Genomic DNA, 26,244 nt, shown 5'->3' with positions numbered 1-26,244 from the left:
TCTCAAGGAATACACAAAGTAGCTCTTGGAACTAATAAGAGAGCTTAGCAAGGTTTCAGGATGCAAAATCAATATAAAAAATCAGCTGTATTTCTATGCACTAGCAATAAAAAGCATAATTTAAAAAACAATGCTATTTACATAAACACCAAAAAACATGAAATACTTAAATGCAAATCTCACAAAATACGTGCAGGATCTGTATGCTAAAAAACACAAACACTTCTGAAAAAAAAAACCCAAATAAATGGGAGGAGATAATGTGTTCAAGGATTGGAAGACTAAATATTGTCAACATGTCAATTCTCCCCAAACTTATCTATAAATTTAATGCAATACAAATAAAAATCTCAGCAGGATTTCTTTTGTAGAATTCAACAAATTGATTTTAAAGTTTATATGGAAAGGTAAAAAGATTAGAATATCAAATACAGTTTCAAAACAGAAAATAACAGCTGGAGAATTCACACTACTGGATTTCAAGACATAATAAAACTGCATTAATCATAACAGTGTGGTATTGGAGAAAGAATAGACTATAGATCAACAGAACAAAATAGAGTCCAGAAATACACCCACATGTAGGGTCAATTGATTTTTTTTTTTTAAAGATTTTATTTTTTTCCTTTTTCTCCCCAAAGCCCCCCGGTACATAGTTGTATGTTCTTCGTTGTGGGTCCTTCTAGTTGTGGCATGTGGGACGCTGCCTCAGCGTGGTTTGATGAGCAGTGCCATGTCCGCGCCCAGGATTCGAACTGACGAAACACTGGGCCGCCTGCAGCGGAGCGCGTGAACTTAACCACTCAGCCACGGGGCCAGCCCCTAGGGTCAATTGATTTTTGACAAGGGTTAAAGGCAATACAATGGAGAAGGATAGTTTTTCAGTAGTTGATATTTGAACTATTAATGCATACTTCACACCTTATTAAAAACTAAAAGTAGATCACAGACCTAGATTTAAAACATAGAGCTATAAATCCTCTGGAAGAAAACATGGAGAAAATTCTTATGACCTTGGGTTAGGCAAAGACATTAGATGCAACACCAAAAGTACAAGCCATCAAAAAATTGATAAATTGGACTGCATCAAATATTAAAAATTCTAGTCTCTGAAAGACACTATTTAGAAAACGAAAACACAATCCACAGGTGGAATAAAATATTTACAAAACACTTATCTGACATAGAACTTGTATCCCGAATATATAAGAAACTCTGAAATCTCAATAACAACTAACACCACCAAATGCTGGTGAGGATATGGAGTCAGAGGAACTCTCATTTGTTGCTAGTGGAATGCAAATGGTATAGCCATTTGGGAAGATAATTTGACAGTTTCTTGCAAAACTAAACATACTCTTACCATACGATCCAGCAGTTGTACTCCAGGGTATTTATCCAAATGAGTTGAAAACATATCCACACAAAAACCTGCACACCATGTTTGTAGCAACTTTATTCATAACTGCCAAAACTTGGAAGCAACCAAGATATCCTTCAGTAAGTAAACAGATAAATAAACTGTGATACATCCATACAATAGAATATTATTTGGCACTAAAGAGAAATGAGCTATGAAAATGAGCATGAAAAAACATGGAAGAACCTTAAATGCATATTACTAAGTGAAAGAAGCCAACCTGAAAAGGCTATATACTATAGGATTCCAACTATATAACGTTCTGGAAACAGCAAAACTATGGAGATAATAAAAAGGTCAACGGTTGCCAGGGATTAGGGAGGATGGAGGGATGAACAGACAGAGCACAGGGGACTTTCAGGGCAGTGAAACTACTCTGTATGACACTATAATGGTGTATACATGTCATTATACATTTGTCCAAATCTATAGAATGTACAAACCAAGAGTGAGCTCTAATGTAAATTATGGGCTTTGATAATGATGTGTCAATGTAGGTTCATCAATTGTAAAAAATGTACCACTCTTGTGTGGAATGTCAGTAACGGGGGATGTTATGCATATATGAAGGCAGGCAGTATATGGAAAATCTCTGTGCCTTCTGCTCAATTTTTCTGTGAACCTAAAACTTCTCTAAAAAATAAAGTCTATAAAAAATTCAATATGAAAACAAACCAATTTTTTAAAGTCAGTAAAAGATTTGAACAGATACTTCACCAAAGACAATATAGAGGTGGCAAATAAGCACATGAAAATATGCTCAATATCATTAGTCATTAAGGAAATGCACACTAAAATAACAAGATATACCACTACACATCTTTTAGAGTGACCAAACTTGAAAAATATGACAATATCAACTGCTAGCAAGGATGTGGAGTAACTGAAATGCTTTTACATTACTAATGGGAATGTAAAATGCTACAGGCACTTTAGAAAACAGTTTAGCAGTTTCTTATGAAGCTAAATGTGCACAGACCCTATGACCCAGCCATCACACTCCTAGATATTTACCCAAGAGAAATGGAAACATACATTTACACAAAAACTGCGTGAGTAATTAATAGTGGCTTTATTCAAAATCACAAAAAAACTGAATACAACCCAAATGTCTTTCACCTGATGAACGGATATAAACAAACTCTGAATACCATAAAATGAAATACTACAGAACAATAAAAAGTATGAACTACATGCAACAACACGGATAAATCTCAAAATAGTTACATTGAGTGAAAGAAGCCATATTCAAAAGGCTATGATTACATTTATATGACATTTTGGAAAATAAAAAACTGTTGACAACATTGACAGAAAACATATCGGTAGTTTCCAGAAGCTTGGAACAGAGACAGCACAAGGGAATTTGGAGGGGAGAGTATGATGGGATTGTTCTGTATCCTGATTTTGATGGTGTTTACATGATTGAATGATTTTTCAAAATGCATAGCACTCTTTGAATTTTGCAGCACATTTCATTCTACGTAAATTAAGCCTCAAAAACTAAAATTTAAAAATGTCAATTAGATTTTTTTTTAAATCTCAAGTAGTATAGCCTAAATGCCAAAGTCAGATGTTTGAATTTTGAACATTATAAAAACAAAGGAATACAGAATCCAAGTTAAGGTAGTAAATCTTAAATAGAGAGCTTTGTTTTGACCTGTGATTTCTCATCAAAGGCCAGTCAATTCTTACGCACAGGTATTTTTGTTTGTTTGTTTAGTTCTCCCTCATTTCTTCCTTGGTTCAAGATGGACAATCTCTGAATTTCCGTGACCACCAAGGATGCAGTGGATCTTCATCTTTTCCCTAAGTCAGACAGACAGAAATAGATACATGTACATACAGACACAAACACACACACGCACTGAGCTTCAGACTCAGTATCTAGCACAGTGTCTTGCTCACAGCAGATATTAAACATTTTTGGTGATGTTCCTGGGCCCCACCAACTCCTCTATCCTTCGCTTACAGGACAATATGCTGCCTCGTGACTCTTCATTTCTGATCCTATTTTTGCTCGTACATAGACTCCCTCGCTCTACTTTCTCCCTGCCCAAACCAGGAAATGTCTTACCCACTACCAGTTTGCTTAATATTTAGCATCAGTGACGAACATCTCTAAACTCCAAATCAGCATGTGTCCCAGGAAAGTGCACCAGAATATCACCTAGGAAAATATAAAAGAAAAAGGAAAGTTTTTTTTCCTACTATAGAAAATATGGTAAGGGTTTAGTTGTCAGTGTTCATTTACTTTGTTTTGTTTTGTCTTTTGTTATAACTTTGTGGCTTCCTGTGAACTAGATAGCAGTTGTGGGTACTTGTCAAAGAACCCATCTGCCTTAATAAGTCAATTATCATTTGAGTTACCCTAGTGCCTTACTGCTAATAAGTAATTCTGAAATATCAAGAAAACTCATAAATTGTAAGGCAAATCGGACATTTTTCACAAAGCATTTACTTATCAGGAAGTGATAAGATCTCCAGTTTGAGCTACTATGAAGTTGCCAAGAAACATATTAAAGAAAACAAGGAAGAATAGACCTGTAGAAGAATGGCTTAAATTTTTTAATTAAATTAACATTTAAAATAAAAGATTGACCTTGAATTTAAGCTTCAATAGCACATATGCTGACTCCATTTCTTTCAGTGGGACAGATTCCTCAAATGATTATACTAATCCAGAATATACACCTCTCTGACTATCAAATTAGAAAAGGAGTAGGGACAAAGGCTAAGATAATGTCTTCTTATTTCTACTCCTCTTCCCAATATTGGAGGCATTTATTTGCAAATCTGACAAGAGACAATAACAAAGAGAGAAATAACATCTTGGTGGTCTATAACTGAAAAGAAGAATTGGAAAATTATTTTTTAAAATGCAAGTTGACAGGAAAAAGAAAAGGAAGTTTCGTCTCCACTCCAGCTAAAATTTCTTGAGAATGTTAAATAATGAAACCCTGTAAGACAAAGCTAGCATGAGATAAAACAAAGAGGGCACAGAGTGGTTGAACACTCAGCATGCTGTCTTGGAAATATGAGAGGCAGTACAGTCTACAGTGAAGAGTGTTGGTTTAGGAGTCAAGGCAAAGTGTAGTATTTGTTAGTGCAACATCAGGAGTGATGTGAACATTGAATGAGATCACAAACATGAATATGAAATAACTGTAAACTTTATAGTATGCCAGTAATATATCAAGAATAATGATTATTATTATTTTATGCTAGAGCCCCAAAATTTTATTTCTCTAAAATTACCAAACGAAACCTGAAATTATAATGAGTGTAAATGGAAAAAGAAAATAAGTAGTCTTTAAAGTTACCTCTTTCTAAGTAATCCAGAGTTCTTTTTTTAATCTTATGCTCATTTCATTTTAATTTGTTCTACAAAAATATTAGAGTAGAAGTTACCACTTATATTTCACTAGAAGTATGCTAGCACCTGTCCTCTGCTGGTGAGGATTCTAGATTAATTTTTGTTGTACTCAGTGACTCTAAGACCTGGAATATTTTATCTCTGAGAACAATTTGCAACCAGATTTGAAGTGAGGAAATGTCTCTGCCTTCCTCAGGGTTAGCAGAATTAGACCCTAGACACCCAAGTAGATCCCATATAGTGGATTAAGAGAAAAACTTAACGCCAAAAAGTCCACAGTGTTAATAGAAACTGAGGCTCTTTGGGCTCTGCCTATCTTTCATTGGTGTGTTTAGATTTCTATCAGGACTTGACAACAACTCAGCTTCAACACATCAGAATCAATTTGTCAAGGTGGACACAGTGTAGAAGGGATACTGACCTAAAGAAGGTCCCAGTCCTACCTCTACCCTTCACAAGCTGAGTTACTTTGGGGAAATCACATTCCTTTCTGGGCTTTTTTTCCCCTTATCTATAAATGAAGAGATTGAATACACAATTTTACCTCTAAAATTCTATCTTTTGATTGGCTTGGTGAGTGTCCTTTTCCTTCTCCTACTCCGTGTGTCTTCTGCTGAAATAATGCTCTCAGCAAACAAGTATGGCCTTTTCCTGGCAAAGAAGGACTGTTTTTCTATCATGAATATATAATTCCCATAAGGAAGAAGATAAGCGATGCAGAGAAAATGAGGTAGCCTCATACAATTCCTAGATGAATAAACATTTAATTTACAAAAGAGTATTAGATACTAACCTTGAAAAACACACAATATTTATAGAACCCAGCAGTCCCTAGGACTAAAAAAACTAACAAACTGGCTTTTGGCAGCTATAAAATACATTTGGTTTTCTTCCATTGGTTTTTACATCACAAGAAGGTAACACAAGCACTATTGTAGCAATGTCACTTTTCAATATTTAAACTCAGTGACATCTCTGAACAGGGTTGACCACCTACATCATATATAGGTGCCTATGTGCAGTGGTGACTTCAGTAATAGTGGAAAGGATTCATAGAAAAAGCATATAATTCTGTATAGGTATGCATATTTATTGCAAGCTCTGAAGGCAAACTGCCTGGATTCAAATCCTAGCTACACCACTAATTCACTGCCTAAACTTAAGGAAGTTACTCAACCTCTCCATGCTTCAGTTTCCTCAACTGTCAAATAAGGGGAATGACTGTACATTCTATTTAGATTGTTGTGGAGATTGAATGAGATAATATGTGTAAACCACTTAGCATTAGTATTTGGTATATAGTAATTACTCACTAAGTATCAGCCAGTGTAACAGGATGCTAAATATGACGTTTTGCCATTGTGCCAGTTTAAGCAGAAGCCCCAACCCCAAAAACAATGCGATATGTAAGGAAGTATAAGATCATCTAGAAAAGCTTGCAGGTAGAGTGTCCAAAACTCCATTCTGCCAGCCTTAGTCCTTCAGCCACTTCCAGGCTACATAAGAGAAGGCTAAGAATTCATTGAGAGTATATAGAGCGCTATTTAAAAAATATTATTTGTCTTTTTTTCCACTTTTATTGAGATATAATTGACATACAGCACTATGTAAGATTAAGGTGTATAACATAACGACTTGCCCTACATATATTGTGAAATGATTACCACGATAAGTTAGTTAACATCAATCATCTTATATAGATACAAAAAAGGAAAAAAGCTTTTTCCTTGTAATGGAACTCTTAAAATTTACTCCCTTAACAACTTTCAAATATCCCATACAGCAGTATTAACTATAGTGCTCATGCTGTACATTACATTCCCAGTATTTATTTATCTTATAGCTGAAAATTTGTACCTTTTGACCACCTTCATCCAATTCCCTCACCTCCCAGCTCTGGTAACCACAAATCTCATCTCTTTTTCTATGAATTTATTTTTTGTTTCAGATTCCACATACAAGTGAGATCACACAGTATTTGTCTTTCTCTGTCTGACATATTTCACTTAGCATAATGCCCTCAAAGTCCATCCATGTTGTCACAAATGGCAGGATTTCCTTCTTTTTATGACAATAATAATCCATTATATGTTAGCTCAGAGACAGTCTTCCTCATCAAAGGGAGGAGGATTGGCCGTAGTTAGCTCAGGGCTAATCTTCCTCAAAAAAAAAAAAAAAAAAAGAGGAAAGGTGATTAGTATCACAAATGCACTGGCGGAGGGTCAAGTCATCAAACACCATGAAGAACTACAGTAACACTGCAGAACAGAAGGAAAATGACAAATATCCAGAAACCAAACCTGAAGTCACAGAAAACTGCATTCTAACTGAAAGAGAACTCAAAATTGCTATCATAAAGAAACTCAATGAGTTACAAGAAAACTCAGAAAGACAGTTCAATGAGCTCAAGAATAAAATTGCTGAACAGAAAGAATACTTCACCAAAGAGATGGAGGATCTAAAAAATTACCAAACAGAAATTCTGGACATGAGGAACACAATTAGTGAGGTACAAATAATGTAGAAAGCAAAAAAATGGAGTAGATCTTATGGAGAAGAGAATTAGTGACCTTGAACAGAGAAATACAGAAATGCTTCAGGTGGAGGAAGAGAGAGAACGAAGTTGTTTTTTTTTAAATGAAGAAATTATTTGCGAAATATCTGATTCAATTAGGAAAATCAACATAAGAATTATCAGTATCCCAGAGGGAGAAAAGAGCAGAAGGCTTATTCAGAGAATTACTAGCTGAGAACTTCCCAAGCCTCGGGAAAAAACTGGACATACAAGTACATGAAACCAATACAATGCAAATTTAAATAGCAAAATATCACTACACATCAATTAGATGACTAAAAATAGTGGCAATACCAAATGCTAGTGAGGATGCAGAGAAGCAATCACTCATACATTGCTTTTGGGGACATAAAGTGGTGCAACCACTCTGGAAAGCACTTTGGCATTTTTTACTAAATTAAACATACCATTGCCATACAACCAAACAATTGAACTCTGAGGCATTTATCCCAGGGAAATGAAAATTATAGCCACAGAGAAACCTACACACGAGTGTTCATAGCAGCTTTGTTCATAAGAACCAAACACAGAGATAAGGAGAACAGATTGGTGGTTACCATAAAGAAAAGGGGTGACAGGACATCAAAAGGGATAAAGGGGCACATATGTATGGTGATGCACAAAAACTGGAGTTTTGGTGGTGAATATGATGCAGCCTATACAAAAGCCAAAATATGATGTACACCTGAAATTTACACAACGTGACCTCAATAAAATAATTTAGAAAAAAAACTAGAGACAACCAAAATGTCCTTCAGCAAATGAATAATTAAATAAACTGTGGCACATCCATACCCTGGAATACTAAGAAATAAAAAGGATCAAACTATTGATACATGCAACAACTTGGATGAAGTTCCAGGGAATTATGCTGAGTAAGAAAAAGCCAATCCCAAAAGGTTACAAACTGTATGACTCCACTTATATAACATTCTTGAAATGACAAAATTATAGAAATGGAGATCAATGGTTGCCTGAGATTGAGAGATGAGGGCAAGAACAAAAGTCGATGTGGCTATAAAAGGCAACATGAATCTTTGTGGTGATGGAAATATTCTGTATCTGACTGTATCAGTGTCAATCTCCTGGTTGTGATATCGCACTATACTTTTGCAAGATGTTACCTTTGGGGGAAACTGGGGAAGGGTACACAGCATCTCTCTCTCTGTATTATTTCTTACAACTGCATGTGAATCTACAATTATCCCAACATAAAATTTTAATTTAAAAAAATTTTAGCACCAGGTTCCCCACCAACACATGCTCCATGTCTGGGCCATGCCCATATGGGCGGAAGAGGCTCTCTGCACTGGACACTGGCCTGGTGCCCAGCAGGGGCACACAGAGCAACACAAACAACACGAGAGGTCGGGGCACGAGCTATCTGAGACCAAGCCAAGCTCTGTAGCACTGCCATATCATTCCCCCTGGGTGAGATTCACCTTAGAGGTATTCAGTCATAATCGCACAAATAGTCACTTCACCCATTGGTTTCTCAGCCAAGCACACACACCATTTGAATTTTTTTTTAATTTCTTTTTTGTTTTTGTGTTTTTACACTTTTTTTTTTTTTTTTTACGAATCCTTGTGTGGAGGCTGACCTTCAGTAGATCGCAGTGAGGAAGCTGCTCTGTAGATGACCCAGAAGCAGGTTGTCTATGAATGGTTTAGCACCATAAAATTTTTTCAAATGAAAGAAACCAAAAGAGAGAAAATATATTTAATGTTAGAGAAAGAAATTCATAATATATTGTTAAATAAAAATAACAGGTTGATAAACAATATGTATAATGTAATTCCATTTTGATGAATATATCTCCGTATATATGTAAAGAAAAAGGCATAAAAGGCTATACACATGAATATTAAGAGTGGGTTAATTTAGCATGGTGGGATCATGGATGATTTTTTATTGATTTTATTTTTGCTTAGTGATATTTTGTAATTTCATATAACTAAAATAAAATGAAGTAACTTCAGAAAAAAACACTTTAAATTTATTTACACTAAAATGTTAGTGATTTCTCAAATCCACTTTGCTTCAAACGGTTGCAACTCAATCAGCATAAGAAAAGAAGCACTGGATGCCTAGACAATAGAAGAAACAGAGAAAAGAAATCTTTAAATAAAAGAAAAGTCATGAAGGGCTCACTTCATTTATTCCCTAATTTTCCTCAGAGCTGACCCTGCTGGACTGACAAGTTCAGAGTTAATTTCACATGTTTGGCAGACACACTTTGCCCCCAAGAAGACCTACACAGTGTGGAAGAGAGATTTCTAGATTTCTAGCCCCTTCTCTGTTTAAAATGTTCTTCTGATAGGCTCTCCTGAGTACCTATTAAGTACAACAAGACTATCCAACACACTCTTAAAAGTCTGAAAGGAGGCAACAGTTGTGCAACATGGAGTGGTTATTTATATATAATGCTATCAGCACTTCCTGCTTAGAACAGGAAGAAGGAGAAGGACTGACAGTTATAAACCCAAAATGAGTAAAATGAAGAGTCTTCTTTATCTCAGGAACAAAAAGACAGACTCTTATAGCTACCATTTTGACTGCTCCTGATGACTGCTTGTTTGCTTGTTTGTTTGTTTGTTTAAATGATATTGGACTCAAGACAGCCTGGAAATTGATAGTCATCAGATTCAAGAATGTGCTTCACTTAGAAATCAAAGTCAGCATTAGAACCATTTCAGAGGAGGGAGGACAACAATAATATCTTTATTCAAAAGAGAAAGTTCAACTTTCTCTAACAAGAGCATTTCACAACCAACCCTAAGCTGATAACAAATAATAATCTCAGAATTTTATAATACGTTCTCATTTTCAAAGTGCTTTCACAGATCTCATTTGATCAACAGCGAAAAATTGAAAAATAATAGCTCAGGCTCTATGTTAAGAGATGTGACAAAAGTGATCGATTTAAGCGCCTAAACACCAGATAAACCTTTACTCCTCATCTTATGAGTATATTTTCCTTCCATAAGGAAGATGTTCAACCAACGAGTAACCACAAATTTGTCTCCTTTCCACAACTTTGCCCACAATTTTTCTCTATGAATAAGAAATAAATTGTTAGGTACAACTTCAAGGGACCAAAGGCAATCTATAAACAGATAAAGTGAATTTGATGTTGAGCCATAAAAGTGTGTACCAAATCAAAAATCATGAAATTAAACAAACTAAGTCCTTTGTTCCATTACCATATCTGTTATACTTCTGCGGATCCAGCTTGGCCCCATGAGACCCATAACATCTTTTGTGTTCCCTGTAGAACAGGAAAAAAAAACTTCATTATTGTGGTTTGTTTTAGTCAAGGTAAAAGCCTCAACCAGACAATCTAGACACCAACTATCCAGTGATGTGGGGCCTCTAGACAGAACAGGCATGCACATATTTACTAGGACATAGTCAATATCAAGTAAAGCATTTCTGATCATCTGTAAGCAAACATAAAATAAAAATCACCAAAAAGGTATAAATTGGAAAGGCTGTGGAAATATTATTTTAAAAAAATCAAGATTCTATTTTGCATTTAAATCTGTACCCAATATTGCCTGAGGGCTCCATTCATATAAACCACCAGACCACTAAACCAGCAAGGCTACGACGTGGGAAAGTTCTTAATGCTCCAAACCAGAACTCGTTCTTTGGGACAGTGTCTAATTCCTTGCTGGTAACTTTAAAATATAAATAACTCTGAGTGAGCAAAACCATGGCGTGAATAAAAATAAAGCTATATTTGTTGGAAATATAATTTGTGCCAGGCACTAGTACAGTTAAGCCTCCTAAGAACCCCAAGAGTTGGTGTAATTATTGGCCCCATTTTACAGACCAGGAATCTAAGAAGCCAAACTTGCCCAAGATCACAACTAGTAAATGGTGGAACAAAGATTCAGCCCAGATCTGTCTACCTCTCAATGCAAAGACATCTCAAAATGTAGTTACTTCTGCTACCCTCTACTCCTTCTAGGGGAGGGAGTGCTAAAACGAAAAAGGAAAAGAGGTGTCATGAAAACATGGTTTATTTGCTTCAAAATTTTTGCCCAAGTCTAGTTCTGCTTTTATTTTTTGAAAGCGAGGGTGTCTCAGTAAGAGAGGTGAAGCTAGGTTAAGGGCTAGGCCCCAAAATTAAATGTTTAAGTCAGTTTCCCTTCTTGGCTAGAAAGTTGGTTAGTCACTGCTGAGATAAAGGAGATACACCAAATAGAGTTTCCGAGTACGTCCCTGAGGGATTTCCCCTGATACTAGGAAATAACTGTAAGGTTGTTTGTGCAGCTATTTACAGTTCACAAGTACTTTCACATGCTTTAACTCACCCTGATTCCCAGTGAAGTGACAGAGTGGTGATTATTAACCCTTTACCGTTGTTAATTACAAATGGGAAAACCGAGGCTCAGAAAATTCAAGTGACTTGCTCTCTCCCAGGTCACAACCAAACTGGTAGAGTCATAATTAAATATGGTGGAGCCTTGGGGCTCCATTTTCAAGTCAACTGAATGTTTTCACTTTGCCTTCAAAGAATTCCAGTGGCTAAAGAAGTTTTACAAATAGTACTTCATTAGCCCATACACACAGCAAACACATACAAATATGCCTAGCAGGTGCTGTCATTGTGGTAAACTGACCTCCAGGCATAAAAGTAGGCCTTTGCAACTAGATCCTCAATGGCAACATTTCCCTACCCTGGGACTGTAACACCCTACAGGATCCCAAATTATCTCAAAGTTACCCAAATTTCTCTCAAGAAAATTTTATTTGTAAGAATTCATGCAATATTTTGGGTGAGAAATAGCCACTGTATAAGAGAGGAAGATGGAGAAACAGGTAATGAAATAATTTTATCTGCATATTACCTTATAGTTTATAAAGCTCTTTCATACTCTCATTTTATTTGATTTTTAAATGCTGTGAAATGGGCAGAGTTGATATTATTATCATTTTTTTTCTAATAACACTAAGATTCCCCATCCATAGTGCATGACCTCTCCTATGAGTCAGCCCTTGGGTCACTTCTCCTTAGTGGATCTGAATTTAAAGGCATCTAAAAGATGATTCTCACTGTGAACTACACCTAAAGGAATTTTAGGCTTATGCTAACAAGTTTGGAGTTTCAGGAGCTCTCAGAAGCTGTGGACTCCTTAGTCCTAAAATAACTGCCAGTATACTAGTCTCTAGTTAGAGCAGTGCTTTCACCAGTAATTTATAGTAAATGATTTCTCAGAAAATTTTCCTCAGAAAAACCTAAACTTGGCACACATTTAAGTGGCTGTAGACAATCCCTCCAATTAAGCAAAGGGATAGTTCTCACTGAAGGTCTTTGCCTAATTCCTCCATTACTGATCTTCTCTTGGAACAAAAGCTGAGGTGAGGGCAAGTTCAACTAGGCCCCAGTTCCTAGGTTTGCAGAATGTTATTGAGTTTCCTGACCACATGCACCCGGCAGACTCTCTCTCACCTCAGTTGCCAAAATGACCCACCAATCCAACCCGTTTTCCCACCCACACCCATCTCCAGCTGGACTCAGAGGCAAACACTAAGTAGGAGAAAGTAAAGCTGAAGTTTATCATCATTACTACACCTTCCATTTATATAACATTTTTTCTTTTCACTGCGCTCTTATATATATATATTCTCTTTTTTGGTCCTGTCAGGGGAGAAAGGCAAGAACAGCACAAATATATGCAAAGAAGATCCCTCATCCATGCTAACCAGGTGCCCTGCTCTCAAAACTTCGAAGCCCACGCAAAAGCTCACACATGCTCAGTGTGCCTCAGTTATGTCCATAGATCCACACTGAGATAGAAATAAACACAAAGGGGGTGGAAATAAATCTGCTTACTCTTGATTGGGAATCCAGAAACCTGGGTTCTTTTCCCAACTTGGCACTTAATTATATCACCTTGTACTAGTGATATTCCCTACCCCAAAACAGATATTAATTTTAAAATCTATTCTATGTCTATGGCTACTGAGCATCTGAAATGTGGCTAGTGTGATTGAAGGACAGAATTTTTCATTTCATTCCGTTTCATTTAATTTACATTTAACTTTAAATAACCACACATGGCTAGTGACTACCACACTGGACAGCACAAAATAACATAGGGATGTTGGCTTGAATGATCTGTACCATCTCTCCTAAGTCATCTATGCAATTCTGTTCTGCAGAGTTCATTCAAACTCATCTGGAATTCTCAGTTAGTGTGCCCAGGCCTCACCAGAAATGATAATCCAGGATCGCTTTATACCCAGGGTATAGGCCCTGGGGCAGGAAGAAGGAAAGTGATGCAAGCCTATTTCTACAGCTAGACCAACATTTTTTATTGTCTCTGGGTTTCTAAGCTGGGACTAAAGGGTAAATCAAGGCTATCCCAATGAATGTACATGTGTGTATAGAACGGGGCTGTGAGTATAGTAACACTCTTTATCTACCTTTCGAAAGTGTCATTAGTATTAATTATGGAACAATTTCAGTTCTGGAAGAAAAAATGACTTCTCTTGATTTTGTGGTAAAACAAATACATCTTCAGAAAGTCTCTTTCTCTCTGGCCTCAGTTTCCTTGTCTGCAATATGAGAGAGTTGGACTAGATTTATTTATTCGACAAAGCAAACGAGGTGATAAGCTAGGGACACACCTTGGACAGCTGGGGACACGATGATTAATCAGACCTGTTTTACCCTCAGGAACTCAATTTAATAAAAAGTCTAAACAAAGTAATTTTTCAAGGCCCCATTTCAGCTCTGAGTCCACATAAGCTATGAATCCTGTGGCTCATAGTTAATGTGTGAATGTTGTATGACCGAAAATCTTTTAACCTTTTACATAGGTCCTACTTCATTAAAACAGAGTCACCATCCAACTACATGTTACTCCACCTCTCCCTCACCATTACTACTTGGTCCTATTCATCCCAGCAATAAGGTAAAAACTAAAAAAGTCGGGGAAAATGAGAAAGAGTAGAGAGATGGCAGCAGAGAGGTATCAGTCTGGGCACGTAACCATTTCCTAAAATGATAGAAAATGTGAGGGTAAGTATGTAATGAAGATAGAAAGGATGGAGAGGTGAGGAAAGGAGATAAGGAGTCTGTTGTTAATTATAGCAAACATGGTATAAATTGATACAGCTATAAAGGCAAAGACCAATCAGGGATGAGTGGAGCACTGCCCTTCCCACCACTCAGGAAGCAGAGAAGCAACTAAGGAAGGAAATGCGTAGGGGAGCACACAGAAGCAGCACAGAGCATCCCCTCTCTGCTACAGCTGTTCTGGTGCTATCTTGATACTCAAAAATCTAGCCCCTTTCTCTTTTATTCCTTACCTGATTATGAACTACCCTTCCACGATAGCTCAAGATGGCTGTAACAGTCCAGACTGAAGAGGAAGCGATAACTCACCCTCTGCCTCCCTTATGAACTTTCCCCTAGATCTCTGGGGATCTAAAGTCAGTGGAAGAAATTCTAGCTATAATGTCACTTTAGTTAGTAAAATTCCCCAGGGGAGGATTAAAGAGTCTGGTGTTGGATCTAAATGTTATTTCCCCCTTTAATTTGATTGGATAGCCTTTTCCCGCAACCAGTACCACAACCAAGAATTCTATGAAAGGCAATGAAGATTTCAGAAACCTTCGAGCCCTGGCTCCTGCTTGCCTGTAAGATAATTCTGGTACCCACAGATGTAAAGTTTGAGTAAATGGCTTTATTCCTGCAACAGGTAGCGGGCCAGAGGGCTGTTGCTGGGCTCACGTTTTACTGAGTACACCAAATTAGTTATTAGCTATGGGCCATATTTAAAAAGTATTAAAACGAATATATTTATGCCCATCCCCATATAGACCATCTTAACATAACTTAATACAATTGATGTAACCAGCTAATATCCATTTGGTTCATAAGATCAAGATGCCACCCCAAGCTCCAGTCACCACATAGCAAATTGCCATGTCCCGATTCTCCCAAAGCCAGACAGAGCATCCGATATCTCCAACACTCCCAGAGCCTAGCCAAAGACCAAGAGCATTTACCTGGCTCCCAAATTCCTAACACAGGACCACTGATAGCAAGCCCAGTCATTCCAGACCGTTTTCAGTGTGACAGAAAAAAACCCACTTTTAATCCAGTGGAGGCAATGTATTGTCGTGGGGATTTGGGGAAGCCAACCTCAAACTAAGACAATTATTTTCCAGGACATAAAACACCAGAAAGGAAAAGCCTTTTTAGAATGTGGACAGAGCCACAAGTGTTATAAATGAGAGAGAGAGAGAGATGTGAACTTTATCTTGCCTAAGATCATGTTTCACATAATGACAGTTAGATTAGCATATACTGGTAGAATTATCTTTATCTGCCTACAAATAGTCTAACCACCCTCAAGTCACAAAAATCAGACCAAACTAAGCCGAACAGAGTATACTCCTTCCTGCTTCCCATCTCAAAGCAGCTGCATGATTTCCTGAGGATGCTGTTGCTGGAGCTAGGGATAAAGGCTCATTTATAACACAACAACCTGCAAGTCTCCAGTTTCTATTCTTCCTCGTTCCTTCTGCCTTCCCCTCCCCCACTTTGCACCAGAGGAGCCAAATTTAGGCGTGCTTTAAACAGTTTGAGGACTAATCTGAAAGAGGAAGAAGAATCTGTATACATTGGCTAGCATATGTGCCCTGCCCTCTCTCCTCTTGAAAATAGCGACAACTCGTCTTTTCAAAGAAGCCGGCCTAAAGAGCAGGAGCCCTGTGAATGGAGTGTGCTTTCAGGACTGTCCAGAGTATTCGGTTCTCCAAGGAACGGGTAGATTGGATTTACTGAAGACTTGGAGCTTGCTTCTGAGAGTAAATGCAAAAGGACCTTAAACTGTCAACCTTGAAGTTAGCAGGTAAGGAGATTCAGTGTTTCAATGCCAGGATCAAAACAGCATGTAGTAAAATTCTGCTGATGGCAGATTTTAGCAAATTCCTAGAAATTTGGGGATAACTAATATGCCTTGCCTGCTATAAATTAGGCTGTTGGTATGAATTCTTTCTGCTTTATTTATCGGCCAGAGATTTGATAATCTAGTTTGTCAACAAATATTGCTCAGTCCTTCTGCTAGGGGCTCAATGCGGCAAAATACAGACAGGACACTCCCCAAGCCTCCAGCACCTTTGCAATCAAGTCAGAAATGTAGGGCATATTTTAAAATCCTATTTTAAGGGCTCAATGGAGTTTCTCTATCTGTAATGACAGTTTCCTTCACTATGGAAAAAAATATATATAGTGACTGCTGAGGGTAAACCAAACGGTGAAGAATGATCTGATATTTTCACAAGGTAGTTTCACATTATCCCACTTTAACCTCTCAACATACTGCAATTTAGACGGGTTAGGTGGTACTACCCCTGTTTGCAAATAAGTAAATAGGCTCAAAGTGGTTAAGAATTTTTTTTTTTTTTAAAGATTTTATTTTTTTTCCTTTTTCTCCCCAAAGCCCCCCAGTACATAGTTGTATATTCTTCATTGTGGGTTCTTCTAGATGTGGCATGTGGGACGCTGCCTCAGCGTGGTTTGATGAGCAGTGCCATGTCCGCGCCCAGGATTGGAACCAGCGAAACACTGGGCCGCCTGCAGCGGAGCGCGTGAACTTAACCACTCAGCCACGGGGCCAGCCCCTCAAAGTGGTTAAGAATTTTCTGGAAACGCACCACACAACTAGAAATTGGCAAGTTCTGACTAGAGACTGCAAATAGAAAGCTCTCATATCTATAAATGAATATAAGAAAATTGCACTAGCTATTTAGTAACTTAGACATATCTAACACAGACCAAGTTTACACAGAGCGAACACTTTATACATTTTAATCAGAATCTTGGGCCAGGAGCATTCTTCTACTTAGCAGCAATGAAGCTGTTTTCAAGGGTAAACAAATGGGTTGGTGGGTTCCATCTCTAGCTAAAAACAAAAGCAAAAAAACCTTGAATTCAGTGGTTCTGGCTTACAGCGCTCTGATTGTTTTGAAACCTAGAGAGAGGCCATGACACCATACAGTTATCAGGTGATTATTCAAAAACAAAATGTAACAAACCTGGACTTGGGACTGCATTGTATTTCAAATATATTAATGAACTTTGTTTCTAGACAATTTTAAGTTTATAGTATCTGCTGCAGCAAGATTAAGTTTAAGGTATCTATTAAAACCATTCAAAAATATTTTCTGTTGTTGTTTCACTATTAATTGCCCAAGTAGAACTAAAAGTTGTCTGTGTTTACATAGTAAATAAACAACCTCATGTATTATATTTATATCCATCCCCTTAACAAAAACTGCTCCCCAGGTCCCCATAATATTTAAATGACTACACTAGCCAGTCAGTTCCTACATATGAAATAAATCACCCTGGGAGCCAGTGAACCCAAATAGAATGGTAGGTTAAAGAATGTTTGCAGATTAAGTCCAGTCTGAATCCAGCATTTCAGTGTCTTCCTAGCTCAGAATCCTCAATTTCATTTTCTACTACCCTTTCCTTCCTACCTTAATCAAATTTTGATATGTTTAGGAATTATTTATCTGGAGTAAAAACAAGATTCTTCTATGGCACAGAAAATTATAAATTTGCCTTTGCAGTATCATTGGCTGATAATAAGGGATTAAAGGGAGAGCACTAATCCTTAAGATACATATCCAACTTTGTGGATTTGATGCTATGAAGTGTTACTATCATAATCTCCCAGGTAACACGGGTCTGCATGAACCTCTACTTTGATCCATTTTGTTATTTCTTATGTTCTTATTAAAATATCTCAAATCTGTTGTAATCCAGTTAAGCAAGTGTCAATTAAGCTCAATACAGTATGTGGCACAAAGTAAGGTAAGATGTAGTTCCTGCCCTTGGGAAACTTACGTTGGTGGGGATACAAGACACAGAACATAAAAATATGAGACAGTAAACCAATGTTATGTTTTTCATGGCAAGGGAGTTTGGGGAAGAAAGCTAGCAGTGGGCTGGGCTGAATGGAGAAGGCTTCACAGAGAAGATAAAATGAGATAGGCCTAAAAGAATATCTAGGATATGGGACTATACTGAGCAAACTTTCTGTGCACATAGTAAGTGATCAATATATGTGTTTGAATTCAATTCTACTCGCAGAAATGATGTTAGAAATATATTATATCAAAAGTGAGTTTGGCACCCACAGGGTACACCAAGGAGCCTGATCTGGCTAGAGTAAAGGGATTAAATTGAGGAATAAGAGAAAATAAATTTCGATAGAAATTTAAGACCAGATTATTATACATTGAATTCCAGGCACTTTTTAATAGGAAATCATATCAGCAAACTTAGAATAAGTGAGGACATCATGGAAAAACATTTTGAGTAGATGAATCTGGCAGAGTTTCATAGACCTGACAACGCTTGGAGAAAACTAGAGATGGAGAGACCCCTTATAGACTAGAAATTAATGAGGCTCTCGACTACATTGGTGGCAGTGAAAATGGAATGGAGAGAGACTCAAGAGACATTTAAAATGAATAATAGATGGAGGTTGGTGAGTGATTAAATACAGGCAGCACAGGAAAGGAATAAGTCAGAGCTGTCTCTGAAATTTTGAATCTATGGGATCTGGGCAGTTGTGCTGCTACTGTTCACTGAAATAGGTAACTTGGGGATGGAAGTGGGAAGTGTAGGACATGATGAGTTCTGTTTTTGATCTATTGAGTTTGAGGAGATGGCAAAAATTCCAAGAAGCAATGTCTGATGGATGGTGGGAAATAATGGCCTTGAATGTGAGTGATGGGTAAGAGGTGGAGGCCGAAGTTAAACCTGGGGAGGGTGATAGCCAAGGCCATAAGAATAGCTCAGCTTAGAGAAAGCAGATCTAATCTAAGAGATGACCAAGGACTGACACTTATGCAGTGCCTACACTTTCAAGCAAGAGGAAGAAGAGGGTCCTGAGAAATAAGAGCCACAGAAATATAATTTTTCTTCTCCTCACAAGATACCAAGAGTCTTGAGGGAAGATATGAGGTTATTTATTCTTTTAAACCTCCCCTGCCCAACCATAACTAGCATAGTGCCTCTTACACACCATGAGCACTCAATAAATATTAAATTATTCTAACATAAGCAAGCACAGAGCTTTTTTTCTTTGGTTTCAAACTATCGTCAAGTTTGAACCCAGTCATAAACTCTGCAACGTAACAGTGGCTACTCTAAACTACCTTGCTGTATGGATTTCAAAGGGAAAGAAACCGGGCCTGGATAACTGGGAGTTTATCCTAGCTTTGCCTTTTAACCAGCTGTGTTTTCTGCAGCAGGAAATATTGAGCATCAGTACTTCTTGTTTTCCTCATGTATCTAACGTAGTAGTGAGCTTGTAGGAATATTTTTCAGATCTTCTAAAATTATAAATATGAAAGCAAACTGAAAACACAAACTACCATCCAAAACACTTTTGTTTAAAGTCCATTCCAGGGGAATAAAATACATAACAAAATTGATTGCATGTGGAGGGAGTAGGGCCAGTTACTTTCTGCTCCCAACACTACACCTCTGGACCAGGAGCCTCGCTCTAAGCATCAGTAATCTCATCTTACTCCTAGGACTCATCAGTAGGATCCAGCCCTCTGGTTACCACCAACTTTGCAATACCTGCGCAAGTTTCAAAGTGAATTCTGAAAGGAATAAAAAATTTAATAGTAATATTTAAGAAGTATTTTTGTCAAAATACTATCTACCTTTTTTCATTAGCTATTACTTCTATGAAGTCCATTGATTCTTTGGATTAAATGCTAAGGATCAAAATAATTTTTTACACCGAGTTCTGAATGTACACAATATTCCACTACTCTGTCATAAAGCCACTTGTTCAACCACAGGTTTGGTTATAATACTAATCATGTTCTCAGAATATATAGGTAGTGCATGTGTCTTTCCCTAAAATACAAAGACCTAAAGTCATTGTTATCCTTTACACCAATGTTATTTGGGTTTCAGGCTACATGGTTGTCTATATGGTATGATTTGAGAGGCAGTAAAAAACAACTTTCCCGGTTCAATCAGGCATGAGCAAACTCCTGGGAGACAGATTCATACTAAGCAAGCCTACAAAAGAGATTCAAGAGTCAGAATGCCAATTTGTTGATTTGAGTTGAGGAAATACAACTGCTAAGAAGTTTGAGAGACTCATAGCAGATGGTGGCACATCCTCATCCTTACAGAAAAAGCAACAAAGGAAGGCATTTGACCTGATTAGATAAATCCAGACACCTTAAGTCCGTTAATTCATGTTACAATACTGGTACTAAAACATCATCAACTGACAATTACTTTGGCCTTCAATTGAGAATTCTTCATAGGTTGGTAGAGAAGACCACTGTTTAAACAGAAGTTGTGTGTCCCAAAACTCTTCTATCCTGCTTCCTCATTCCATTCCATCACACTCATCCCACCACGATCCTTCCCTTCTTTGTGCCCCACCAGTTTTTTTTCTGGATTTAGAGGGTAGTATGTATGAGAAAAAAGAGAAAGGAAAATCTTTAAATGTTTGGAAGAAGTTAGTTAGCAAGGGCTTTTGTAGAAATAGAGGGAAAGAGACAAAACAGAAGAGTAAACACAGACCCTTGAGCTCAAACACAGAGCTGATTTTCCTTTTGATGAATAAAATGTCATTGTCTCATTTAGGGTTTTAGAATCAATGCATCCCAGACATTTGAGCTCCTACTTAAATGTAGCTGATGGAAAAGGAAAAAGAGCTGAGATCTAGACTTAGAGTTCCCTGGCACATTCAAGCTTTCTTTCTTTTTTTTTTTTTTTTTTTCCATGAATCCCTTTTCCCTAAAAAGGAAAGAAAAATCCAGCGTGGAATCACATTTTGAGATGCCTAAAATATAAGATTTGTTAATATTTCTCATCTATTTCAGATTTACAGCCTTTGCTTTTACATAGTGTTGTCTTTGTGTTGTCATGGATAAAACATAGTAAGTGGAATTAAGCTAATAATAACAACACTCAAACATCTCTGACACGTCAGACGCACTTATTCCAAAGTTCCCAGGAAGTTCAGGCCTCAGAAGATATTAAAAGCTTCTTTTCATTCCAAATTGGTTACCCTTTATGTTTAATCTGAATTTGTGTTCTTATTTAAGACAAAGGCCTTAAGTAAAAATCAATCTCTTAGAGAACAATTATCTTGTTTCCAAGATCCAGGCATCCAAATACCAAGAAGTTAGAGGCAGGCCTCCGAATCAGCTGTGAGCAATGGCCTGAGAAATTAGGGGGATTCCAAGCTGGCTGGTAATCAGATAGAGACTTATAGAGATATTCCTGGAAGAAGGTAGGCCCTCTAGTTAGTGCTTTACAAAAAGTTCAAAAGTATATAAGCTGTCTGTAACATATTCTTACCACCCAGACTAAGAGTGGAACTATCCTCCCACTGTACACTCCCACCCACAGTCATACACTCATCAAGATTTCTATTGCCATTTTGTGACTTGCATTTCCCTTCAGGTCTGTTCTTATGAATCACTTTATTCTGATTACATGGAATAAAACATTTGTGTTACACTACTATGCAAAGGGGCACCCTGTGTCATTAGCTCTGAATGCCACAGTCCAAGTTCCTTTTGGGCTTGACGGTGTCCTGTGTTTGGGATCCAACTATCTGAGAACAGAGTGGCCAGATTTGATGGGAGTGATGTTTTTCCCTTAAGGATGAAGAAGCTACTGGAGAGACACATCTTAGAGCTGTCAGCAATGCAGTATCAACTCCCCTGTAGTTTCTTATACCAGTGAAAAGGCTGCTAAGCATATCCCTGGAAATGCCAAGCAAAAAAGCGACTTATTGTGATAATAAGGCTACAGTGATCACAGGAGAATATTTCTACTCCCCTCTCCAAGATCTTTTATTACCATGGAGGAAAGCCGCTGAGATCATTAGCATAAGCCTGGTTGCTTATAGATTAAAACTCCATGGAATATGTGTAACTTTACTCCAGTCACCCAATAACCAATCAATCAATAAACATTTATTGCAGTTTTCCATGCGCAACACATTGTGATAGGCTAGGCTTTGTGTTCACAGAGCTTAAGAAAAAATGGCTGGACTTTTTTTTTTCTCTCATCCTAGGGGTGTTCACAAGCTACCTAGGGAGACAAGATTCCCAAACATTAAAAGATACAAAAGAAGGTAGAACACTGACTGCCATATTATTGGTACAGACAATAAACAGAATACAAGTTCAAAGAAGAGGGATATGACTGTAGGATGGGGTAGTCAATGCAGATGTCAGGAAGTGAAATCTGAGCTGAGCCTAGTATGAGTAGGAAAGAGAACCATAAAAAGTTACATTTGTATAATGCTTTACAGTTTACAAAACATTCATATTTGCCGATTCTCCTATTCATTCATGTATCCAATTCAACAAATGCCTGTTGTATCAAAAGATTAATAAAAACATGGTTCCAGTTAATTAATTCAATGGGGGGAATCCCTTCACAATGTATACATATATCAAATCATCACGTTGTACATTTCAAATATTTTACAATCGTATTTGTCAATTCTGCCTCAGTAAAGCTGGGGGAAAAAAACATTGTCCCCTCCCTCCCTGAGCTCAGTCTTAGAGGAAGAGCAGCGTAACTAACTTTTTTCATTTGACAATAATAGGATACATGGAAAGAATATGAAAGAGGGCATGGGGGAGTTGACCAAATAAAAGTAGGGCCCCTCTGAGCTGCATGCACCCCATAAAAACTAAGTTTCCTGCATCTTGCCACTGCTCAGCAGAAGTGAAGGAAGTATCTGCCTTAGAAGGCTGAGCCCTGAGTCCCAACCTCCCCCACTTCCTCTTCTGCTTTGGCCCTGCCTTCATCACTCCACCCCTGTTGGCAGTCCTCCAGCACATGCAGACCATCTGGCCCATGCTAGCATTTGCTATAAAGGTAGAGGAAGTCTTGAGGAGGCATTCAACTTAATAGAGTCATAAAACTACATCAAAAAAATTTTTTTTTGAGGAAGATTAGCCCTGAGCTAACTACTGCCAGTCTTCCTCTTTTTTGCTGAGGAAGCCTGGCCCTGAGCTAACATCCATGCCCATCTTCCTCCACTCCATATGTGGGACGCCTACCACAGCATGGCGTGCCAAGCGGTGCCAATGTCCGCACTGGGGATCCGAACCGGCGAACCCTGGGCCGCTGAGAAGCGGAACATGCAAACTTAACTGCTGTGCCACTGGGCCGGCCTCTACATCAAAATATTGATTTAATCTTTCAGTCTCTCCTGTTGGCTGAATTCAATAACATTCATCATCAGTCTCACCCAGACCCTGCAGTCAAATACATCCTTAGGTCTTTGGATTTTCATCAGTCTCTGACCTAGGCTACTTTTGAACTCTCCTTCAGCCCCACCAGACCATTTTTGCCTTTTTTGTTTTAAACTCTTTGCCTTCTGTTCCTTCCTAAATGTGTGGGTTCATCTGCCCCATCCCCTTTCCTTTCTTTTCCAGTAATTTGTACAGTGTCCGTTTATGAGTCATGTTCCCCTACACGCTTTGACTTTTCGAGTTTCTCTTTAACAGACTCTACTCCTGGAGGTGTCCACATTTCACTTCCACTTTACGCCATTATTTAAATTTCTGCACAATAGCACCTGCGTTTCCATACCAAAAACATGTTCCTCTCTCCACCCCCTACACACTCACCTTGGGGAGTTAAATACTCTATTACTCAAAAGCATCTAATACTACACACTTACTCTTCCAAAGTTGCTCAATTAGGAGAGGAAGAGAGCAAAAATGAATAAAGCAGACTGACTGCCATTAATGGGCTCACCCTCTAAATGGGTATGACAGACATGCAAGCAAGCAAAAGAGTAATTACAGCACGGTAATAAGTAAGATAAAAGAACCATGAACAAGGAAGCATTTGTAGAGAATGACAACTTCAATTTGAATCTTGAAGTGTAAGCAGAAATTTGCCAAGTTCACCTCTTTGACCATGTAAAGGTGAAAGAGGATGCGTGGTTCAACTATCTTCAAGTAGCCAAGGCATGGTGAGAAGGATCCTGAACTAAGTTGGTAGGGGAGAGAGAGAGTCAGAGGATACTGCAAAATAAAAATCCAACAGAACTTAGAATTTACAAATGACGGATGAAGTCCGGGTGGGGTGGGGTCAAATATTATTACCAAGTTCTGTGCCTGAGTTACTGGAAGACTATTAGTGTCAATAAGAAAAACAGAAAAGTCAGTTGAAGAAGTTCGTTTGGGAGTGAAGATGATGTACTTATCTTTAAGAATGTTGAAATTGAGAAAAAGGCATGTAATTCGAGAAGAGTAATCTAATAGGCAGTTGAAAATGAGAGATTAAAGTTCAGGTGAATAGTTTGTGGCTGAAACAGAGAATTGAGGCATCCACACGAAAGTGATCTTTTTAAATGATGAAGTTGATAAATTCTCCAAGGGAAAGAGAGAAGCAAAGAACTAAATACGAAACATTTCCATTTCACAGATCTTGGCTGCACTGACAACCTCAATTGGCTATCTGAATATCTGTCACTGATGAAAGGGAGACCAAAAGGAAGAGTAGGTACTGGGGCAGCAGTGTGGTAGTAGAACTCGAGTGAGGGTTGTAATGCCTGGGTTCTAGTCCCAGCCCTGTCATTAGATATGTGCTCTTGCGCAAGTCATCACCACTCCGCTCCCATCCCCAGGTTTCAGTTTTTTCACATGTAGAAGTCCATTGGAACACAATGCAAAGATACTTCTAGCTCAAGGTGGCACTTATTCTTGGAATAACAAAGAGTATGTTCTACTGACACAGGTTGGTAATATAATTTCTTTAAAAAGAATTGCATACAATCTCACTAGCCATTCATTATATTCCTGGTGTGTATGCAACGTGCTATGCTAACCACTCTAGAAAAAAAAATTGAGGAAGTACAAGGGGAAGTAAAAGAGATAAAAGAAAACATGAAGATATAATTCCTGCTTTCAAGAAACTTGCAGTCTAGTTGAACCTACTGGCCTCACTTTCAGCTGATCCACTGTAAGTCATAATTCAGCTGTCAGACTTGCCCATCACTTTAGTTGGATGAAAAACAAGTAGCTTAAATTTAGCTCTCATACGAAGTTGTACTTAGTACTTTTCTGCTTTGGTAAAATGTTCTTTAAAAATTCCTGTTACTGTTTCAAGAGTTATACCAAAGGAAAAATAAGAAAGTAATATAGTGAATGAATGATAGATCTAATGTGACTCAGTAAAGCAATTTGGAAACGAGTTAGTCTGATTCAACACATTTACTGGGCACCAACTGTTATTTTCCCTGCTAGGTTCTACAGAAACTATTCGTTTTAATTAGATCTGGTCTTTGTCCTCAAAAAAGTCTACAATTGATTAGTAGAGATTAGACAAATACACAAATTACTATAAGAAAAAGTAAAAAGAAGAGGTAGAAACACAAAATTGAATTCTGTAGTTGAACCATCGACCTCTGTGGCCAACTGCTCTCTAAGGTTCTAACATCCTGAGAATGCCCTGTACTTCCTCCCTCCTAATTCTTCCTTCCACATCTCACCTTTCTACTAACCCTTCCTCATTATGCCCTCTGGAACCCCCTTTTCATTATAAGTAAGTTCTCCTACATCCTAAACCTCTTCAAATAACTCTCCGACCACTTCCTTGCCTTAAGTAAAACTTGGTCCTCCCGATCAAAAGGAAGCTGCTTATTTTCCTACATTCCATGTACTGTGAGATCTAGAGAGTCTGTTGGATGTCTCCTGGCTCCCTGATGCCACTTTAAACCATTACTCTTCTACCATGATGCAAAAAGCCATTCATCTATGCCACCCTCTAATCTTCCTTATTAATGTCGTCATCTGTTGACCTCCTGGTTATATTTTTC

At 37.8% G+C, this 26,244-nt stretch overlaps 1 protein-coding gene and 1 long non-coding RNA gene across 3 annotated transcripts in view; one reads left to right on the top strand and one right to left on the bottom strand.

Moving 5' to 3' along the window:
* Nucleotides 1-1,436: 1,436 nt before the first annotated feature.
* LOC102151091 (uncharacterized) lies at nucleotides 1,437-14,786 on the bottom strand. The gene is made up of 4 exons (XR_291136.4): nucleotides 14,696-14,786; nucleotides 10,576-10,640; nucleotides 3,498-3,590; nucleotides 1,437-3,229 (listed from the first exon to the last, which is right to left on the bottom strand). It is a non-coding gene; the product is annotated as an uncharacterized lncRNA (long non-coding RNA).
* Nucleotides 14,787-15,993: 1,207 nt separating this feature from the next.
* Nucleotides 15,994-26,244, top strand: part of CYSLTR1 (cysteinyl leukotriene receptor 1) — a 28,112-nt gene continuing 17,861 nt past the window's right edge. The window contains exon 1 of one of the 2 annotated variants that reach the window (XM_005614289.4): nucleotides 15,994-16,245. The gene's annotated coding sequence lies outside the window, so the exon portion shown is untranslated. The remainder of the gene's footprint in view (nucleotides 16,246-26,244) is intronic. The other variant, XM_014728995.3, reaches the window with a different exon arrangement.

Source organism: Equus caballus, chromosome X (assembly GCF_041296265.1).
Source record: "Equus caballus isolate H_3958 breed thoroughbred chromosome X, TB-T2T, whole genome shotgun sequence".
NCBI lineage: Eukaryota > Metazoa > Chordata > Mammalia > Perissodactyla > Equidae > Equus > Equus caballus.
Note: the sequence above shows the minus strand (reverse complement) of the source record. Positions and strands in the feature narration are given on the sequence as shown.